At 40.6% G+C, this 20410-nt stretch overlaps 1 protein-coding gene across 6 annotated transcripts in view; it reads left to right on the top strand.

Moving 5' to 3' along the window:
- The first annotated feature begins 3632 nt into the window (after positions 1–3632).
- The window catches only part of MEF2A (myocyte enhancer factor 2A), a 174109-nt gene continuing 157331 nt past the window's right edge, over positions 3633–20410 (top strand). For 4 of the 6 annotated variants that reach the window (XM_058542341.1, XM_058542340.1, XM_058542346.1 and 1 more), the window contains exon 1: positions 3633–3752. The gene's annotated coding sequence lies outside the window, so the exon portion shown is untranslated. The remainder of the gene's footprint in view (positions 3753–20410) is intronic. The other 2 variants (XM_058542342.1, XM_058542343.1) reach the window with 2 other exon arrangements.

Genomic DNA, 20410 nt, shown 5'->3' with positions numbered 1-20410 from the left:
CGGCTAAATCATCAGTGCCTCCTAACTGGTTGTCCTGCCTCCAGTCTTACTCCCTCCCACCTACCCCCAACTATGGCCCTAAGTGACCCTTCTAAAACGCCAAAGAGATCAAGCTATTCACCTGCTTAAAATCTGTCCATGGCTTCCCATTGCTTTCAGAAAAAAATCCAATGGCCTGGCTTGATGTGCTAAGGATCTCACTCCCAACCACTCTTCCAGGCTCTTCTCCCACTTCCCAGCACTTGACCCAGACTCCAGGCACACTACAGTAGCTGTGGTTTCTCCCTTGAGCCACATTCAAGGGGTCCTTGCACACAGTAGTCCCTCTGCCTCTTGCACACAGTAGTCCCTGTGCCTAAAGGCTGCTCATAAATATTTAACGAACATTTATTTGAGTGTCTGCTACATGCCAGGCACTGTGCTAGATACTGCGGATCAATTAAGGGGTAAATCACAGTTCTTGTCTTCAAGCAGCTCACTCTAAAGGTGAGGAGACATATATACATAAAGAAATACTTATACCTCAACTAAGTTACTATGTTAGAGAAGGGCTTTCAGAGAAAATGATGTCTAAGTGGAGACTTGATGGATATAAAGGGGTTTACCCTGCAGACAGAAGGAAATAACCTGGTGTGTGTAGAGAAACTTCTCAGATTTATGAATGATGGTGGTGAGGTTTCTGGCAGGAAGAGGCGAGGGTGAGGCTGGCCAGGTAGTCAGGAATCCCTGCCTCCCAGGGAGCTCTGGCTTTCTTCTTCAGATCAAGACATAATGAGAGGGTCCCTTTTTCATCCTTCTTGGAAGTTTTCCTAGATTCACTGTGGTACTGTCTAAGGAGCCTTCTTTGATTCTCTTTCCTTCTTAGATACTCATCATCTGTGCTCTTCTACTGCCCTAGAAAACCCCTCTCTTGGTGGTCATCAGGCTGGCTTGTGTTTTAAGGTGTTTCTCCCCTCATGGCCTGCCAGCCCTTTTGAAGGAAGGCTGTTCTTTCTCACCTCTATATGGCAGTGCCTAGTACAATGCTGAGCCCCTTCAGTTCAGATAGAACTGGACAGCTGAGTGCTTTAAGGAGGCCAGAAAGAGTTGGAAGACTGACAGATGCTGCTCCTCAGAAGCTCCCTCCAAGCCAATGGCACATGTAAGTGCTCTGCACATGGTCTACACCAAGCTGAGTGCTGGAAGTTGATGGAGACACTGGACTTCAGGTACATGTTTTTGAGACCTGAATAGAACTGTGATAATTTCCTAAAATTGGTTACTTTAATTACAAATGACAGTCATTATCCTTTGCTAATGTATTTTACAATAGCTGTGCTCTAGAATTCTTAAACTTTTTCTTTCTTCCTTCCTTCTCTCCTCTTTCCCTTCTTTCCTTCCTTCCTTCTTACCATTCCCTGAAACTCTTAAACAAGGGCTTTGAATGCAGGGACTGGTGGGGAGAGAGGTGTTCTCTTAGCTGATGCTAAGAGTCTTTTCATTTCTGCTTTGGCTGGACTTATGGCCAAGTTCTCTGCTTGGCTTTCTGGAGTGACCAATAGTATTTGAATGGGTAGGGGTGGGCAGTCTGAGCTGAGTCTTCTGTGCCCCAGGAGGGTCAGCTTCTGGAAGGGTGGGAGATGGGTTGGAGCAAAGAGAGGATGGAAACCTCTTTTGGAACAGTCTGTTCTCTTCGCTCTTTTTCTCCTTTCAGGGTGAAAGGGTTGTGGGAATGAGGGAGCCATTGCTCACTGTGCCCCCACCTCAGACCCTAGGCTTTGAAGGAAAAATGTCCAACTCTTCTATGTTCCTGAAACAGAGAAGCCAAATCCAATTGGCTTTGCAGCTTCTGGCAGGTTAAAAAGCATGCATTTCCACATGATTTACTGATTTACACCAAATTTTAATGTTTTAAAGATCTCCCTGCAGTCTCTGGTGCTGGCTCCTCTGAACACTGATATGGGGCTCTGAGCAGGACTCCAGGTTTATTTTCCAGTGGCTGGTGTTTATGTGCCTCTTTTGTGCTGGGTTCTCCCCAGCACATTGCCTCCTCCTTGAGGGAGGAAGCCTGTGAGCCTCCAGCTTCCTTTGTAACTTCCCAGTTCTTCTGCCCACAGCCTCTGCGCATCTGCTCACCCACCCCAATCACTTTGTTTCGAAGTGCTGTGGGACTGAATTTCTCATCTTCAAATGAAAATAACCATTTGGCTTTGTGTCCATTGCAGAGGCACCTCTGGGTGCAGATGTAGGCAGTGTGGCCCTAGAAACTCTCCAGAGGTGAGCAGCCTTCAGGAGGCAAGGACCAACAATGGCTCACTTCCCTCAACAAAACCAATAACCCCACAAAACTGAACGGCTGTCCAAAGCACATCTCCTTTGCACCTCTCTCAGAAAAGGCAGCATGCAGAGTGGTTAGGAGTTCAAGTCCTCAGTGCCTTCCTCTTAAGCTCTGTGACCTCAAAAGGCCACTTTAGTGCTCATCTTCCCTTTCTTCGTCTGTAAAATGGGAACAGAAACTGAATCTTCTTCACGGAGATGTTGTAAGGAAGACATGAGCTATCAAATGCAAAATGTTCAGCACGTAGTTTAGCGCTCAGGGCATACTAGCTATGCCTATTAGTAATTAGCTATCACTCATAGTAAAGATTAGGAGGTGGCGTCTCTCCTGGGACGTGGGCAGATTGGCTAGCCGGCCTGAAAGAGGTCGTTTGCCTTCCAGGCTCCTTCAAGTCCTACTCTCTCCGGCCCGGGTCCGAGCCGCCGCGGCGCGCCGGGCGCCAGGGTCCCATTGTGCTTGCTCAGGGAGGGTGAGCAGGCGGCCGCCCAGACGCGAGCACAGGTGCGGCCCTGACCACAATGAGGGCGTGGGCGCGGGCGTGCCGAGCCGAGGTCCGGGGAGGCCAAGTGTGCCCCGACGGCGGGGGTCTGGCCGCGGCCCCAGGAGCCCAGCAGGGGGTGTCTGCGCCGTCCAGAAGTACGGTGATCGGCACCGGAGTCCGGGCGACTGCCGGGCTCGCGCCCGGAGCCCCGCCCCCCCGGCGCCCCGGGTTGGCTGGAGACGGCGGCCACGCGCGGCGATTTGCCACGCGCCGCGTCACTAGAGCAGCTCCCGGCCCCTGCCCCCCGCGGGCCGGTCCGGGAGGCAGTGGCGGGGGAGGCGGGGGCGGCAGGGCGCGACGCCGCCGGGCCGCCCCGCCCTGGGAGGCGCCCGGGCCCTCATCAAGTGACCAGTATCCCTTCCAGGAGAACACGGTCCTTCAGAGGGAAGCGAGCTCCAGCCCGTAACCACGGCGCCAAACCGCCGTCATCTCCTTCCTGTGCCGGGTGATCCGTCTCCTCACCCACCCGGAAAAACATAGTCCGCCCCTCACGTCCTTGTGGAGTAGCGCTCCCTCCAAACTGTGTGACACTCTTTGCCCGCACCCTTGTATTTCCCACTCCAAGTACTCTAGGGCCCACGGAAAGGATAAATCAGCTGTGAACAGAAACCTTATGGGAGAAGAGAGAGAGGAAGCCGAGAAGACAGGAGGGAAAGGCGAGGATGGCGGAGGGACACTGAGCGCCGTCGGCATAGTGCGCACGCGCGGCGGCAGGAACGAGTTCCGGTCTGGCCGGGGTCTGTCTCCTAAAAATAGCCCCGGTGTGGGGATCCATGCGCGGATGTCCCGGCGAGTCCCGGGCTGAAGGAGGCGGCTCCGGGCGGCGCTGAGCGCTGGTGGCGGGCCCGGGCTGCAGCGTGTGAGCGAGCGCCCGCCAGCTGCGCCGGAGACACGGTGAGGGCCGCGGGCGGCGGCGCCCCGTTTGCGGGGCCGGCGGTGCTAGAGGGGGCGGTGTCGCGGCGAGGGGGCCGGGTAAGGGCTGGGGGGCGCTGGGGCGGGGGTCGGCGCGGCCGAGGAGGGGCGCCCGCGGGGCTCCGGGGACACCAGGACAGGGCGGCGTCCGGCTGGCAGGGGGCCGGGGTCGTGGGCGCGCGGCGGCGGGGCGGGTGAGGTGCGGGAGGGCGGCGGCGAGGGGTGGTCGCATCGGGGTTGGCGCGGAGGGGCGCGGCGCCCGCAGAGGTGGGGGTGGGGTGCCCCGAGGGCGGGCCCGGGTCTGACGGGGCGCCGCGGGCCGGCGGGAGAGGCTCGGCCGCGCGGACTCGACGCGAGGAGCCTCCCCGTGCGCCACTGCGTTTGGGGCTGGGGGACAGTGGTGGACGTCGCCTCCTTGAAAGTTGAAGGAGTTCCCTGGGGGCCTGGAGCCTCTCCGGAGAGGAACGCCCGAGGGCTCTTCCCCCCATCTTGCCTTCCGAGGCTGGGGTCTCCCCAGAGGGATTGACCCCTGGTGCGGGGGGCATTCTGCGCTGTTGTTGGACTTGAAGAACTTCCCCCATGTCTGCTTTGGGAGAAGGTTGGTCTAACGGGGCGGAACGTTTCGGCCCGAACTCTCGGTGTGTGTGTGTAGGTGTCGGTGTCCGGGGCAGTATTTGGGGCGGGCCAGGGAGGTGGCAGGGCAGGGGGCACCTGCGGGCCGTGCGAGGAGACAGCGCGGGAAGGAGGGGCTGCGCGGGGAACCACTCGCTGCCCCCGGACTTGAAAGTAGATCGCGGCTCGCAGGGAGGGTTTTGTGTGATAGAAACTTCGCCTTAGTTGGGTGTCGTCTGCCTTTGAACAGTGAGGATTACATTAGTAGGTGAGATGGTGCAAACAAGTTTAGAAAAGGTGAGCATTTCTGAATTAGAAAAACAAAAAAAATTTTTCTCCGTGAAAGTGTGACTTTAAAAATGTTCCTCAGACCTGAAGTGTGATTCCTGAGATGTGAAGCGAGCCTCCTGTCATGGACCGGAAGGGAACCGTGTGTGTAGATTGAAGAATAGCAGCATAGTGTTAACCTGCATTTTAGTTTACGAGATTGGGATTCCAGTAAATGTGCAATTAGAAAGGCCTGCTGTGATAAGTTATCAGTAGTATGTGTATTTTTAAACAAATATTGTCTAAAATTTTTCAAGTTTTTTTTAGCACAGCGGATTTCCCTTGTGTCTTGTATCTATCGCTATATGAAGAGAAGATTCTTTAAAGCTATAATTAGGTGTACATTACACGAGAGTACTTTCCCTTTAAGAATCCAGCTGTGTTGTTTTGGCAACTGCCAAGTACTCCAGTTGTCAGTTTTAAAATCTGTTACCTTGGCAGTACTTGAACAGTCTGTGGAAAAGGTAAACAAAATAGCTTTAAAATTTTTTTTGAAAACACAAAAATGGTATTTATTTTAATAACACGAATTTAGGAAGTGAGGATAAAATAAGTATATTGTGTTGTTAGGGCTTTCATAGGTACATTTTTGGGGATGTTATATTTTTGGAGTGCTCAGTCTTTACTCAGTTCTTTTCCTGTGAACGGCAACTTTTGTTTAGGAAAAAAGTCAGAAGTGTTTTCACGAAAGCAGATGCCAGTTTTAGTTAGACTTTATATCAAACGTAATGAACACGTGTTATAAAAATATTAAGATTAGTTTGTTTTGTATAATGATGCATAAATTGATTCTGGAATCACTTTTAATTCTCAGCATTGCTTTAAAAAGTTGTGATGTTACATAATGAAAATATTCTAAAGAGCTAAAACTAATGCTTTAAATACTTTGTAGACTCAGTGTTGAGATTAACAATTCTGTTAGAAGAGTGCTTCCAAAAGAAACTTATTTACTAAAGCTTCCAAAAGAAACTTATTTACTAAAGCAGTCAACGATTTTGAAGTAACAGGGATCTCTCTAAACACAATTATTTGCTTATTTCATTTAATTCACACTATTGTTATTATAAAACTATGGTTTTATTTATATTGGAACAAAGATGATGAAGTTGTATTTAACTCTTTAAATTACTTCCCTGCAAAAGTTTGTTTCTAAATTGTTGAGAGGAGTGAGTGAATGTGTGATAGGGGGTGTTCAGTGGGAGAAAGATAGCTCTTTGGGGCTCAGAAATAATAATTGTAATGTCACCATGTTGAATTATGGTTTGAGAATAATCTCCTTCCATATTCTTAGAGTTTTTATGTTTCCTTAATGAGTAGGTGTGACAAAGATTCATTTTTGTAAATGCAATTGGAAATAATTTTTTAAAAAAGTTATTTCAAGTGGTGATTTTTTTCCCAAAGCAATTGCATTATAGCTTTTCCATTTAGAATGCAGTACAAGTTAATATTAATTTTATTAATATTCAAGCAATAGCAACATCACACATTAATTGTTTGGTTACCAAGAGAGAAATATCGAAGTGTATTCTGAGGGTGGTTAAGTAATTATGGAAATGTTTATTAGAACATGATTTTGAAGTTTGAAATACCTCAATTAAATCTTTTTAGTAGATTTGTGTTCTGATTTAGGAGGAGGAATCCGTAAGCAAATTTGTTATTGGGAAGTAGCAAGTGTGTCAGTCAGGTTTTGGAAAGCCACCTTTTTTTCTGCCTTTGCTGCTTTTAGTCTAGCAAGAGGAATTTACTGTAACATGCAACGATGATGGTCCTCGATTTTCTGTGGGCATTTGTAATTTCATATACTCTGTCTTGTAATCACACCATATCCCCATTTTTTGTTTTGGAGGATATACTCAAGGTGCATGTGAATGTGACAAAGTCAAGCTGAAATTTTCTTTTATCAGTGATGGGGCAATGAAAATACTGCTTTGTGGATTGAAAATGATCAATATTGCTTTTTTCTAGATTAGAAAGAAAATTTGTGGACGTTTTTAGTGAGTGAGTGCCCTCTGAATTTTAAGTAAAAGGGAAGTGTAAATATGGAAAATCAAATCAATCTTCCAGTGAGATAACCTCCTGCAAAAGAACACTTTACTAAGTAGTGCTGATTTGCAAGTCCTCATAAAGGAAGGCTGCTTCACTTTATCGTCGAATCTTGGTTCAGATCCCAGCTCCACCACTGACAAAGTTATGAGACATCCTCTGTAAAATGGAAAGGAATTACACTACCTGCCCTGTGGAATGTTAGAATTAAATGAAATAATGGGTGTGAAAGTTCCTAGCACACTGCCTGAAGCTTAATGTACAGAAATGCGTATTGCCTGATTTCCCTTCATCCCTTCCTCAGTACATCCTTTTCCTTCCTGTGAAGATTATATAGGTACTCTGCCCGGTACCTGTACTTTTAGTGTGTGTGATCAGAGGGACTTCATATAACGTATAAAAACAGGAGAATGCTCATATATGTGTTTGGGATAAAATATCCCAGTGTCTTAAATTCGTTGTCAGATTGTACAAAAATGTTTAGTTGGCTGTTCTACATTAGGTTTTTGATCTGCCATCATTGTTTGGTTCTAACCTCCATAATCTCCCCAAATATTAAAAAAAAAAATTAAAATTAAATAAAAGTATTTTTCCTACTCTTCAGTGAAGTATATCTTTTAGGAATTATCTGTAGGAGTTGTCTTTAAGATATGGTGTTTAAAACTTGAAATTAGAAAAATATTTTTATAACCTATCTGTGATAGGTATATTTTAAAAATAGCTTTTCTTTAGTAGGTGATCTATAATTTTTTTATACTTCATTTTACCTGCTCTGTGGAACTAAATGATTTTATCTGTGTATGCTTTATTTGTGTACTCTATAATAAATGGACCCTGTGTCCAGTTTATTATACTTGGATATAAACCCATTTGTTAATTAATAAGTCTCATGCATAGCATGGGATGTGTGTTGGCACTTATTTAATAAATACTATTTTTTATATAGCTCTTTGTTATTTACTGATTTTAATAATTATTATTTGTATTTACTGAATTTAATTGATATTTACTGAACTTACTATTTTCTTTAATATAGAATTGTCTTAGTAGTCACTTGAGATGAAATCATAAGCATATGAGTTAAAAAAATCAGCTGGTTTGTGAGGTGGTATACCAAATATTTGAACATTGGTGTATGACAGCAGGTAATTCACTTCTTCGTTAGTTTAATAGCTGAAAGCCGGAGAATTGTTACCGTGGGTGAAAAACAGACACTGGTCGATCAGACTTCTGATAAATATTTCTGAAAAATACCAAGGCACATATTTTTATGGTTGTCTTGAATCAGTACTAATTTTATTTTCTTCCTTGTACAAAAATATAAACTTTAATCTGTGAACTTAAAAAAAATTCAACCATCAATAAAGTTATATGTTTTGAGAAATATTTTGGGAATGGGTGGTAAATTTGTACTGCATGAGCTGGACCTTTTTACCAGGTTATTCTTGTTACCAGTAGCATACACATGCAGGTTGACTTAGATTAGTTTAAGGTACGATTTGTGACCCTTGGAACAAAGGAATACTCTTCCTTTAACCTGGTAAGATAACTTGTAACTTTTGGCTTATTAAAACAAGGTGCTCTTGCATTGGCTAATACTGTGTTTGCCTGTCTCACCTCTTATCCCCACCCCTAGCAATCTGTATCATACATAGAGACTTGGATTATATTTCTAAAATTCAGATCTAAATGTCATCCTTCTTTTAAGAAAAACTATGAAGGCATGTAAAATCAGTAGAGAGACAGTAATTTAAGGGGTAAGATATTGGCCTCTAAAATCAGACCACCTAAGTTTGCATACCCACTCTAGCACTTTGTGTTCTTTGGCAAGTTCTTAATCTTCTTGAGACTCAGTGTATAAAATAGTAATTATAATATTATAGAGTTGTTGAGAGGATTGAATGAGATGTGTATTATAAAGCCTTTACCACAGTGCTTGGTACCTAAAATGCAATAAATTTTTTCCCCTATTATTACTATCATTCATACTACTGCTATTGCCATTGTTAGTCGTGGTTCACTTAATAATATGGTTCTATACTATCTTTCCAGGCTTATTGTCAGCCACTACAATTCAGTTTCTATGACCCAGTTAAGGCCAGCTGTTTGCTCTTCCCTGAAAAGGCCAAGTATTTTCATGATGTCTCTCACTTTTTTTTTCTAGCCCAGAATTTTCCTGAGCTTGATATCCACTTGAAAATCTAGTTGGAATCTCAAATATAATATTAGCCATATAACTAAAATATAACTATTTATTCCTCTCCGCCAATCTTCTTCCCTCCTACTTCCACACCCTGTTGTCTCTGCTGGCCTTCCCCATCTAAGTAAATGGCAGTACTCAAGTCAAAAACTTAAAGTATCATTCTGGAGTCTTTTCTTTTCTCTCAGATCCAGTCCATCGCCCCTTCTGTTGTACATTTGGAATTTATCTTGAGCCAATCCACCACTCTTGGTCTTCACTGCCACTTCTTTATTTCAGAGCATCATTATCTCTTGCATGAATTACTGCAGTAGCCTCCTAATTGGGCTTCTTGTTTCTTTCCTTACTTCTCACAAGTTCTTTCTTCACACAACAGCCCTAGGGATCATTTTAAGAGCCTAAATCATGTCATTTCTCTGCTTAAAAATCTTCTAATGGCTTTCTGTTCCTCTCGAAATCAAGCCTGTACTCCTTTCCATGGCCCGAAGGGCCCTGAATGTTCTTTCTCCTCCTCATTGTTCTTCCCTCGTTCATTGGATGGCAGCCACACAGGCCTCTCAGTGTTCTTTCAACTCTCTAAGTCCTTTCCTATTTTAGGGTCTTTTGCATTTTTAGAACTGCCTGCTTGAGATGCTCTTCATAAGGCTGGCATGGCCAAACCTTTTGAAACTTGGCCCAAATCTCACTTCCTCACTCAGACCATTCTGTTTAATGTTGCACTCCAGTAGGTACTCTCTCACACATCTTGTTTATTTCCTTCGAGACACTTATAATTGGTACATATCTTGTTTGTTTAGTTATTGCTTATTTATGGTCTTTCTCCATTACCTGAATGTAAACTCCATGAAGGCAGAGGCCTTGTCTGTCTTGTTGATAGCTGTATCTCTAGGCAATAGCACACTGCCTGGCACTTGGAAGATAGTAAATGTTTGAGTGAATGCTTCTGTGTCTTTGTTCATGTTTTTACCTGGGATTGGAATGCTCCTTTGCTCATATACCTGTTGAACTATTGTTTAAGTTGTAGCTCATATGTCATCTGATATCAGTTTTAATGTCTCTAGACAAAGATTTTCCCACTTCTTCTTGATATACACACTATTTATAGAGAAAGTCCCATTTTAGAATATTGAGAGTATTGTAATTGATGTCATTCTCTTCTGCTAGGCTGAGTTCCTACATCAAAGACTGTTTTGCTTTTTGTATGCTCAGTACCCACCAGTCTATCATGGTGCATAGTGAATGCTCAGTAAATGTTGAATTGAGTGGAAGTTGTCCTAAGCAACTAAAATGACCAACCACAAACCAGTTTTCCCAAATCAGACTTTAAAAATTATAAAGATACTTTCCAGACTATAAAATACTACCTTATGCATTTTCTGTTTTCTGTACGTATTGACATACTGTCATCAGCATTCTGGGTCAGGATAGGAATCCCAGAGCTATTGAGCACAAGTGGCATTTCCTGAGATTCCATTTAGCCTTGTAACTGGGCTTCGAGTAGACATCTTGTCTGAGGGCTATATTTCCAGTTTGAAATGCAAATCCTTGTAAAAACAGTGTTAGAAATTGTAGTTAGTTACTCGTTGCTCCTTACTAACCAACGTCTCCTCCATTCCCTTACTTCAGCTTATCCAGCTAATTTCATGTTATTTCAGAAAGGCTAACAGGAGGGCACTCTATGCAATTTAACACAGTATGCATGAAATACAGTACTAATTCAACTGCAATGAAGTTTGCATTCAATTGAATACTAATTCACTTGCTAATGAAGATTTATCAAAGAGCTTTTGTGGCCAACATTAAGGAACCAGCCACTATTTATAATAGTGAATAATCATTCCACCTTCTAAACAGCTGACTTACAAATGGGTATATCCCATTTTGGAACATATCCCATTTGCAAGTTGGGGACTACTTTAGCAGAATGTTTATTTTGACACTGAAAATCTTTTTCTTAATGGTGTTAAACTTAATTCGACATGGATTATGAAGGGAAAGGGAGAGAAGAATCTGAGAGTTAAGATTTTGTTTTTCAGAAATGGCTCAGTTTCCCCAAAGTAAAGTTTTAGTATTGGCAGAAGTCTTTTTTTTTTTTAACTTTCTGTTTTGGAGAAAACTTAGAAGTTACAAGAATAGTACAATGAACTCCCATATACCCGTCACCTAGATCACCAGTTGTTAACATTTGGCACATTTGCTTTATCATTCTTTGTGTTTGCACGGTGGCCTCAAAGTCTGGAAACAGATATTGCTATTTTATTTTATTTAGAGTTTGAAGCTCCTTGATTACGTCTTCTGGAGTATACCAAAGATGCAAATTTATTTAAAGTCAGAGGCGTATCATCTGAGGCAAAGCATCACAGATGCATACAAAGGATAGATGGAAATGCTGCATTAATGTACTATGTACTTTGCCAACAAGGAAACCACTTATTAAACATATAATGTCATTGAGCATATCGTATGTTGTAAAGTAATAGCAGGGATCCACTCTGTAGATCTCGTTTTTTTTCTTTCCTTCTTCCTCTTTTTTTTCCGTCTTTTCCTTTTTCTTCCTGTTCCTATTATAATTATTTTTATTATTGAGCCATTTGAGAGTAGGTTGTACACCTCATGATCCTCTACCCCTAAATGTTTCAACTGATAGCTCCTGAGAACACAGGCATATTCTTATATAACCACATGTAAGAATGAATGATGGATTCAAGAAATTGAATATTGATACCATAACTTAATGTACAGTTCATATTGATATCTCTTCAATGGTGCTGAAGTCCTTTAATAGGATTTTTTCTAATCCAATATTATCCATTGTATTTTATTTATTTATTTTTTTTGGTGAGGAACATGGGTCCTGAGCTAACATCTGTTGTGAATCGTCCCCTTTTTGCTGAGGAAGATTGGCTCTGAGCTAACATCTGTGCCAGTCTTCCTCTATTTTGTATGTGGGATGCTGCTGCAGCATGGCTTGATGAGCGGTGTGTGGGTCCACGCCCAGGATTCGAACCTGTGAACCCCGCACCGCTGAAGCAGGGTGGGGGAACTTAATCACTACACCACTGGGCCGGACCCTATCCATTGTATTTTGGTTATCATATCTCTTATCTCCTTTAATCTGAAACAGTCTTTCAACCTTTTTTTCTTTTCTTTTTTTTACTCTGCTCAGGAAGATTCGCCCTGAGCTAACACCTGTGACAGTCTTCCTCTATTTTGTATGTGGTTTGCCGCCACTGAGTGGTGTAGGTTTGCATCCAGTTACCGAACCCGGGCTGCCAAAGTGGAGTGTGCTGAACTTAAACGCTAGGCCACAGGGCTGGCCCCTCAACGTTTTTTTCTTTTTCTTAGCGTTAATAGTTTTTTTTTTCTTTAAGCCACACTCAAATTCCTGACCCACTAACATTAATAGTTTTAAACAGTACAGCCCTTTGTTGTAGGATGTCTATTAATCTGGGTTTGTCACATTGCTTCTTTGTTGTTAGATTCAGGTTATGCATTTTTGGCAGGAATACCACATAAGTGATGATATATCCTCAGTGCATCACATCAGGAGGCAATATGATGTCAGTTTGACCCATTGTTGGTGATCACTTAAGGTTTGCCTGCCAGTTTTCTCCGTGTAAAGGTTATCATTGTCCTCTTTGTTTTTATTGTGTAATTTGTAGGGAGACACTTTGAGACTGTGTAAATATTCTGTCCTCCCAACAACGTTTACATAATAGTTTTAGCATTCGTTGATGATTCTTGCCTGAATCAGTTATTACACAGTGGTTCCAAAATGGTGTTTTTCTAACTGTTATTCCTTCTACTTTTATTAGGTGGCATTCCCTTCTATTGTAAAGAAGAGCTTTTGGTTCTGATTTGCTTATTTAATATCAATATAAATTCATAGATTCTTTTTTACTAAGTAGATTGTACTCTTATTACCTGTCGGTATTCATTTTGATGTTCCAGATGAACTCAGATTTGGTCAGTGGGAGCTCCTTTAGCTTAACTCATTGATTGTTTTATGTTCCTCTCCTTTTTGGAGCAGTTTCTTACTTTTGGGACAGTAAGATAGTCCAGGCTCATCTTCTGCTTTTTGTGCTGCTGTCCTAGAGTCAGCCATTTCTTCAGGGAGTCCCGGTTTCTTTTATTGGGTAAGAGTATTTAGAAACCGAGAACTGGGCAGTAAGTATGCTTTTGATACTGGAGTTTCATTGTTTTAGAACCCTTTTAGCTGATAAAGCTAAGAAATTTTGAGTTTATGCTGATTCCTCAGGCAGTAGACTGTAATTTCTCTTTGCATTCCTGAAACTCTTTAGAGGAAAGTCTTTTCCTTTGAAAGTGTTAACAATTTAAGTGACTACTTTCACCCATTTTTCTATTTAATTCTGTAATGGTTGGGTCTTGTTTTCCAAAACATATTTTGAGCTTCTTGGGAACAGGAATCCTATTTTTTATATCTCTTTGTGTATTGTGAATATGTTCCACAGTGCCTTGAACATGGTTGATAATCATATGTTGTTTATAAAGTATAATTATAATGATGACTGAATATTATCTTTATTACTCTTATACTATAATTAAATATTCTTATGTTTGTTATAACATTTTAGGTAACTGTAGAAACTTTTAAGTGAATCGGTGATTCATTTGTTCTGTTTTTGATAACTTTGCTATCCTAGAAGAAATGAAAAACTAAAGTTTTTCAACTTTAAAATTTAAAAATCTAATTTCTGAGATTAAAGTATGTAATTAGAGACCATCAAAATGCCTAATCTTGGCATTGCTGTTTTGTAGGGTTTTGTTCTTTAGCAAGTAATAACCTTCCTGGGCATCACTTTAATTATAAAATGAGATGATATCTAGAGCCTTTTAAACTCGGTGTTACCTGCTTTATACCTCATCAACATTGAATTGTTGATGAAAGTAAAATTAAGTGCCATAAAGTATAGTGGAAAGAATATTGTGCTTCTGAGCCAGGAGTCATTGGTTTCTAATTCTTTGTAAGCATTGTGTTACTTTAGCAGTTTATTGCACAGTTTGGTGTTCATTACCTTATTCATTCAGTCCACTGGGCTAGGTGATGAGGAATTCCAGTGAACAGGCTTGGCATTCACAGGCAGATGGGAGTGTGGACATATATGTGTTTATAGTCCACTTTGCTATTTGCTTCATGTGTACAGTGCTGAGTGCTATAGGAGCACATAGAAGGGGTGAGTAACCTACACGCAGGGAGGCCAGGAAAATTTATCCCAGAGGAAGTGACACCTTCAACTTAGCCTGAAGCCTGAAGAGTAAATAGGACTTAGCCTTGTGAAGAGGGTGGGTGGAGTTTATCAGACCTATGTTAAGGACAAGAGATATACTTAGAGAGCTTGGGTTGCTTGGAGAAACTGAAACAGGACAGTGTGGATGGATCAGGCAGTGTGTGAGAGAGGGCAGGCATATGAAGAGCCCTTAAGTTATGTTAAGGAATTTGTACTTTATTCTAGGGAAAATCAAAGCATCTTAAGCCTGGAAGGAAATTAATTAAAAAGATAATACTGATTGTGCTGTGGAGAATTCTTTGGAGAGAGTTAAAATTGGTAGGCAGGGAGAATAATAAGGAGAATGTTACAACAAACTAGTTAAAAGGGATAAGGTGGCCTGTACTGTGGGAGTGGGATGAGCATTAAAGTAGGTAGATTGAGAGATATATTGGAAGTAGAATTAAAGGACTCAGTGATGGAGGGTATGTGGAAGGTGAAAGAAAGAGTTGTTAGGGGTGATGATTAGGTTTATGGCTTGGGCAGTTGAGGGAATGAATGGGCAGTTGACTGAAATAGGAAGCACACACAGAAGGAGGAGCAGACTTGAGAGGAAGATGATGAGTTGGCTTGTGAGAGAGAGTGCCTGGAAGGGTAAAGAAGTATAGTCAGAGAGTGGGATGTATAACTTACTATCAGAAGTGGAGCAGTTCCTGGTAATGACAAGGCCTGAGGATTTGGCCATGGAATGGGTGTTTGAAGAGAAATGGAAGTGAAGGTATGAGGTGGTCAGGGAACTGAGAGGATTTATCTATAAAAAAGAGCCTAAGGACATGTCTTCTCTAAGGCAGAGGAGCCTGTTTTAGATGATCTGAAGGTTTTCAGTGTTTGGTCTTGGAAAATAAAAATGAAAAATTACAATTACTGTATTCTCAGTAAGATTGTCTTAAGTTAAATAACCAAAGAACAAAGCAAAAAACCCTGCAACAATAAAAATATTTTTTTCTAAACAAAGCAGGAGATTAATTGTCCCAGATAGCTAAAAATGTCAGTATTCCTCAGTAGTGGCTAAAAATTATGAAACATATCAGGCATACAAAAATTAGAGTGAATGGTGTAATGAGTACTAGCAGGATGAATGCAGTGGATATCTCTCAGTCCTGTTGCCCTTTTTTCTTCTTCAGTGGTAATGATTATCTTAAATAGGGATTTACCTTTCCCATTCATTTATTTTTTTAACTTCATATACATATATATTGCTAAACATAGATAGTGTTTTTCATGTTTTAAAACTTTATAAAATGTTGTTGAACTTTGTGTATTCTTCTGCAGTTCATGTCTCAACGAATAGTCATATTGCAGCATTTATCTGTTCTTTCCAGTATAATGGATTGGATATTAACATTGGAACAAAATGATGGGATATTATGTCATTGATGAATTATATTTTGAATTGCCATAGGAATTGTTATAATTTACTTAGTAAATTTTTGTAAAAACTAGACTAATTGTTTAATGACTGTTCCTTTTTTTTTTCTTTTTTTTGTAAGGAAGATCAGCCCTGAGCTAACATCTGTTGCCAATCCTCCTCTTTTTTTTTTTTTTTTTTTTGCTGAGGAAGATTGGCTCTGGGCTAACATCTGTGCCCATCTTCCTCTACTTTATATGGGATGTGGCCACAGCATGGCTTGACAAGTGGTGCGTTGGTGCACGCCCGGGATCCGAACCTGCGAACCCTGGGCCGCCGAAGTGGAGCGCTCACGCTTAACTGCTGCACCACCGCTGCACCACCGGGCCGACCTGAGTATTCCTTTTTTTATACTCCCCTCAGTAGAAAAAAAGTTTCTGTTGTGGAATAATGTTACACATGGAGAAAAGTTGCAAAAATAATAGAGTGTTTGCATATACTTTTTACCCAGCTTCCACTAATGTTGGACAACTTACATAACCATAGTATAGTTATCAAAACCAGGAAATTAATATTGATATGATACTATTAACTAAATACCTTATTTGAATTTCATCAGTTTTTTTCCTAACGACCTTTTTCTTTTCTAGGATCCAATCCAGGATCCCACATTGCATTTATTGTTGTGTTAGTCTCCTCACATCTGTGATATTAACTCATTCTTTTCTTGTCTTTTTGACCTGGATGCTTTTGAGGAGTACTGGTCATTATTTTGTAGAAAGTCTTTCAATTTGGGTTTCTCTGATGCTTTGCTTTCTTATGATTAATTTGGAATTTTGCATTTTTGGCAATAATACTACTAAAGTAAAAGTATCACATCAGGAGGTACATTTTGTATCAAGGGATACATGATGTCAATTTCTTATTATTAGTGATGTTAATCTTGATCACTTAATTAAGGTGGCCTCTGGCTGGTTTCTCCTTTGTAAAGTAACAGTTTTTCTCTTTGAAAATGATAAATATTTGGGGGAGATACTTCGAGACTATGTTAATTTCCTGTTTCTCCTCAGTTCACCCACTCATTTTAGCATCCATTGATGGAACTTATCTGCAGCAGTTATTACTGTAATATTTACCTAGTGGTGATTTTGTAGTTTTTTCTTCCTTTCTCATTTATTAGTTGAAATTATTCTGTACTGAAGAGATGTGCCTTCTCCTTCATTTATTTATTCAGCCACATTTTTATATAAGTATAGACTCAAAGATACTTATTTTATTTTGGAGGTTATAATCTGATGCTATCATTATTTATTTTATTGTTCAGATTGTCCCTTGAGAGCTCCTTCAGGTTGACTCCTGTGTCCTTTTAACATGTCTCCATCCTTTTTTGAGAACTTCCTTACTTTCTGGTACTACAAGAAACTTCAGGCTCATGTTGTGTTTTACCTGTCCCAACTGTGGAATCATCCTCTTTTCCAAAGAGCCCTGGCTCCTTTTATTGGAGGATGGCATTTAGAAACCAACATGCTGGGTGTGCTTGTTGCTACTGAGGTGTCATTGTTTCTGGGCCATCTCAGAGCTAGGAAATATGTGTGTATACTAACTCACACATACACATCTACAGTCAGTTCTATATAACATGGCATATGTGTCCCTAAATGTCACTGTGCTATGCAAAGTTGTGTAATAAAAACCATAGGGTTTGTGGGATCAATGGAATTAGGGAACAACACTCAAAACTTTGTTAATGACACATTAAAAAGAAAGGATGGGAACCTAATAAACCTATTTAAAACAGCAGGATGGTTTTAGACGTGTTAAATGGTTAAGTAATACATAAATACATGGCAAATATGGCACTTCACTATGAAAAAAGACATGAAGTTTGCTTATGTTTGCGTGTGTTGGAAGAGTTGTGGCTTGTGAGTTATTGTGAAGTGGTGGATAGTTACCTGAAATCAGATGAAACAAAGCACCAGATGTGGATGGATGTGGCTTATAGCACATGTGGTGGACTGTGGTAGCTCATTTTCATTTGAGTCAGTTCTCCCGTGGGTGCCTTGCATTTTATTCTTCATTCTGTGATAGTTTTTTATTTTTTTCCATTTCTTTTTTTGAATTGAGTCAGCTTTAAAATTTCTCTTTGTATTTTGTCCATTTTTATTTTTAGTTTTTGAATTTCTGATTCAAAGTGATTTTCATATCCTCAAGTACTTGTTTGAATATATTTAATTGTTTGAAGTATTGACTGAGTTTTTTTTTCTGCTTTGAGGTTGTTTTTGGTAGGGGGTTTTTCTCAGTTGATTTGTGTCAAATTCTGTTTTCTGATTTTCTGGATTTCACTTTTGTTCATTTTCATGTATTAGGGTGTTTTATAGTATTCCTAGTTTAATGATGCCCTCTTCTGTCAGTGTAGAACATTCCTGTTACTTCAGTGGTTTTTATTTGTTTGTTTTAATGGTTGGAGTAGAGTTGTGAGACTTCCAGTTTTATCATTCTCTTTGGTCTTGCAAGACCTTAAATTTTCCTCTTTTTTCCCCTTTGCCATCCAGTTGCCAAAAGATACTTTTCCCTTCCTTTTGCCTGTTTTCTCCTCTAGAAGCTGTATGTTTCCAAGTTGTGCCCCATGACATGGCAGCTAGTGCCTTAAATGGCACCTGTTCCTTTAAATCACCAGAACTTTGAACTTCCTTCCCTATAGTCTGTGTTCTGGTCTGCCCAGACACTTTTCCAATATTTTCAGATATAGGATGGGTTTAATATTTTTGGTGGTCCTTGCAAATGACCCTTAGGCCCCTTTGCTAGCCTCCATGCCACCAAGCCTTGTGGCTGAGTGGGGTTGGAGTGAGAGATCAAGTGCTGGGATTTGGTGATTTTTCTGTTTTCACTCACCATTAAGACTTGTGGAAACAAGTCTTTTGGTGTGTTTTGCAGTGTCAGCATTCTTTGTCGTCAGGCTATGCTGAACGAGTGGTTTTGTGTAGAATTTCCTTTTCCTTTCTTGTTTCTCATATGGTTTGGGTGTATATTTTTAGAGTTACTTAGATATGTTACCACCATTGTCCGCACTTAAAGTCTCTACTTTTGGAGGAGGGAGAGCCGAAATTTATTGCCTTACACTGTCAGTGCTGCAAAGGTTGTTTAGGAAAAGACGTAGGTAGTCAACTTCCACTGGTGAGCTAGAGACTCCAGAAAGTACCTTGTAGGAGAAATAAACTAATTACATTTAAATATTCTTACGTCATTCTGATAGCATGCAAATGAAGGTTCTGGGTTATTGCAGGAGTCTTAGGTGCCTTTTTCTGTAAAGCAAGGTTATTAATTCAAAGGTTTGTTTCTATAATGTATATTGGAAATTCTTTGGTTATATTATAACGTAAATGAACTATCACCCTATATTCAGCTAAGGGCTTCTTGAGTACTTCTTAATTCTAATGGCAATCTAACATGTGAAGTTTTTGGAAAAGTTGACTTATCAGCTTGGGAAATGAACTGATAGATGTTAACTTTGAAAATTAAGCTACATGTACCTCTTTTCCTTGTTTTTCTGCTCTGTTTTGGTTTTCTCAGTTTTATGATCTTGACACTTGTCCTTTGATTACAATGAAGGGTAGACGTATTGTTATTCCTTGACTCTACACTCGTTACATTGTGTTTAATAAGGTGGCACTAAATGTGTATTATAGCTAAAGTTAGTTGGTTCTCTGTTTTTTATGCTTTTTGTCTGTATCTTTTTCTGTTTTTTTAAAATTTTTTTTATTGCAGTAACATTGGTTTATAACATAAATTTCAGGTCTACATCATTATATTTCGATTTCTATATATATCTGTATCTTTTTAACATGAGAAATTTAACACGAAGTTGGAATTATGTGTGGAAGTTCTTTATGCTTGGTTTCTAGAATTTAGTTTATTTTTATTTTTATTTTTTTTGTGAGAAAGATCAGCCCTGAGCTAACATCCATGCTAATCCTCCTCTTTTTGCTGAGGAAGACCGGCTCTCAGCTAACATCTATTGCCAATCCTCTTCCTCCTTTTTTTTTTTTCCCCCAAAGCCCCAGTAGATAGTTGTAGGTCATAGTTGCACATCCTTCTAGTTGCTGTATGTGGGACACGGCCTCAGCATGGCCGGAGAAGCGGTGCGTCGGTGCGCGCCCAGGATCCCAACCCGGGCCGCCAGTAGCGGAGCGCGCGCACTTAACCGCTAAGCCATGGGGCCGGCCCTAGTTGTTTAAAAATATTATTACCTTTAAGCATTTCTTTCCTTAGAATTAACAAGTTTTTTTGTCAGTGTTTTATATTGTTGGAGTAGAAATTGACTTGTTTCATTGGTCATTTTATACTTCTTTTTGTAAAAATATCAACCAGAATTAAAAGGCATATTGACTTTAAACATCAAAAAATCTTTCATAATATAAATTAAAACCTTTTGCTTTTGATGATGTCTTTGGAATTTTCCACCTGGCTTTTTAATGCTGTTTAAAGGCAGTCAACATCTATGCCCAGCTGTCTGTCTTTGGAACCTCATTTATGAGCTTTCATTACTTTTTTCATAATTTCTACAAGTCTTAAATAATGACGTGACAGGCTCTTTGTACACTTTCTTTTTATTGCCTTCCCATTTTTCTTTGGACTGGTAAGTATGGTAGCCCCAAAGCAATGTCCATGGCTCTGTTACTTTGCCCCTCTTTTGATTCTGAAATATAAACACACGTAAGATATAGCTCTTTGCTTCTAGGAGGTAATGGCTTAGGGAGGGTAAAACTCCATTAATTACTATGCTATATTAATTACCAAGTAATGTGTGAATCTTAGACAAAAT

This window comes from Diceros bicornis, chromosome 5, assembly GCF_020826845.1.
Source record: "Diceros bicornis minor isolate mBicDic1 chromosome 5, mDicBic1.mat.cur, whole genome shotgun sequence".
Taxonomy (NCBI): Eukaryota; Metazoa; Chordata; class Mammalia; order Perissodactyla; family Rhinocerotidae; genus Diceros; species Diceros bicornis.
Note: the sequence above shows the minus strand (reverse complement) of the source record. Positions and strands in the feature narration are given on the sequence as shown.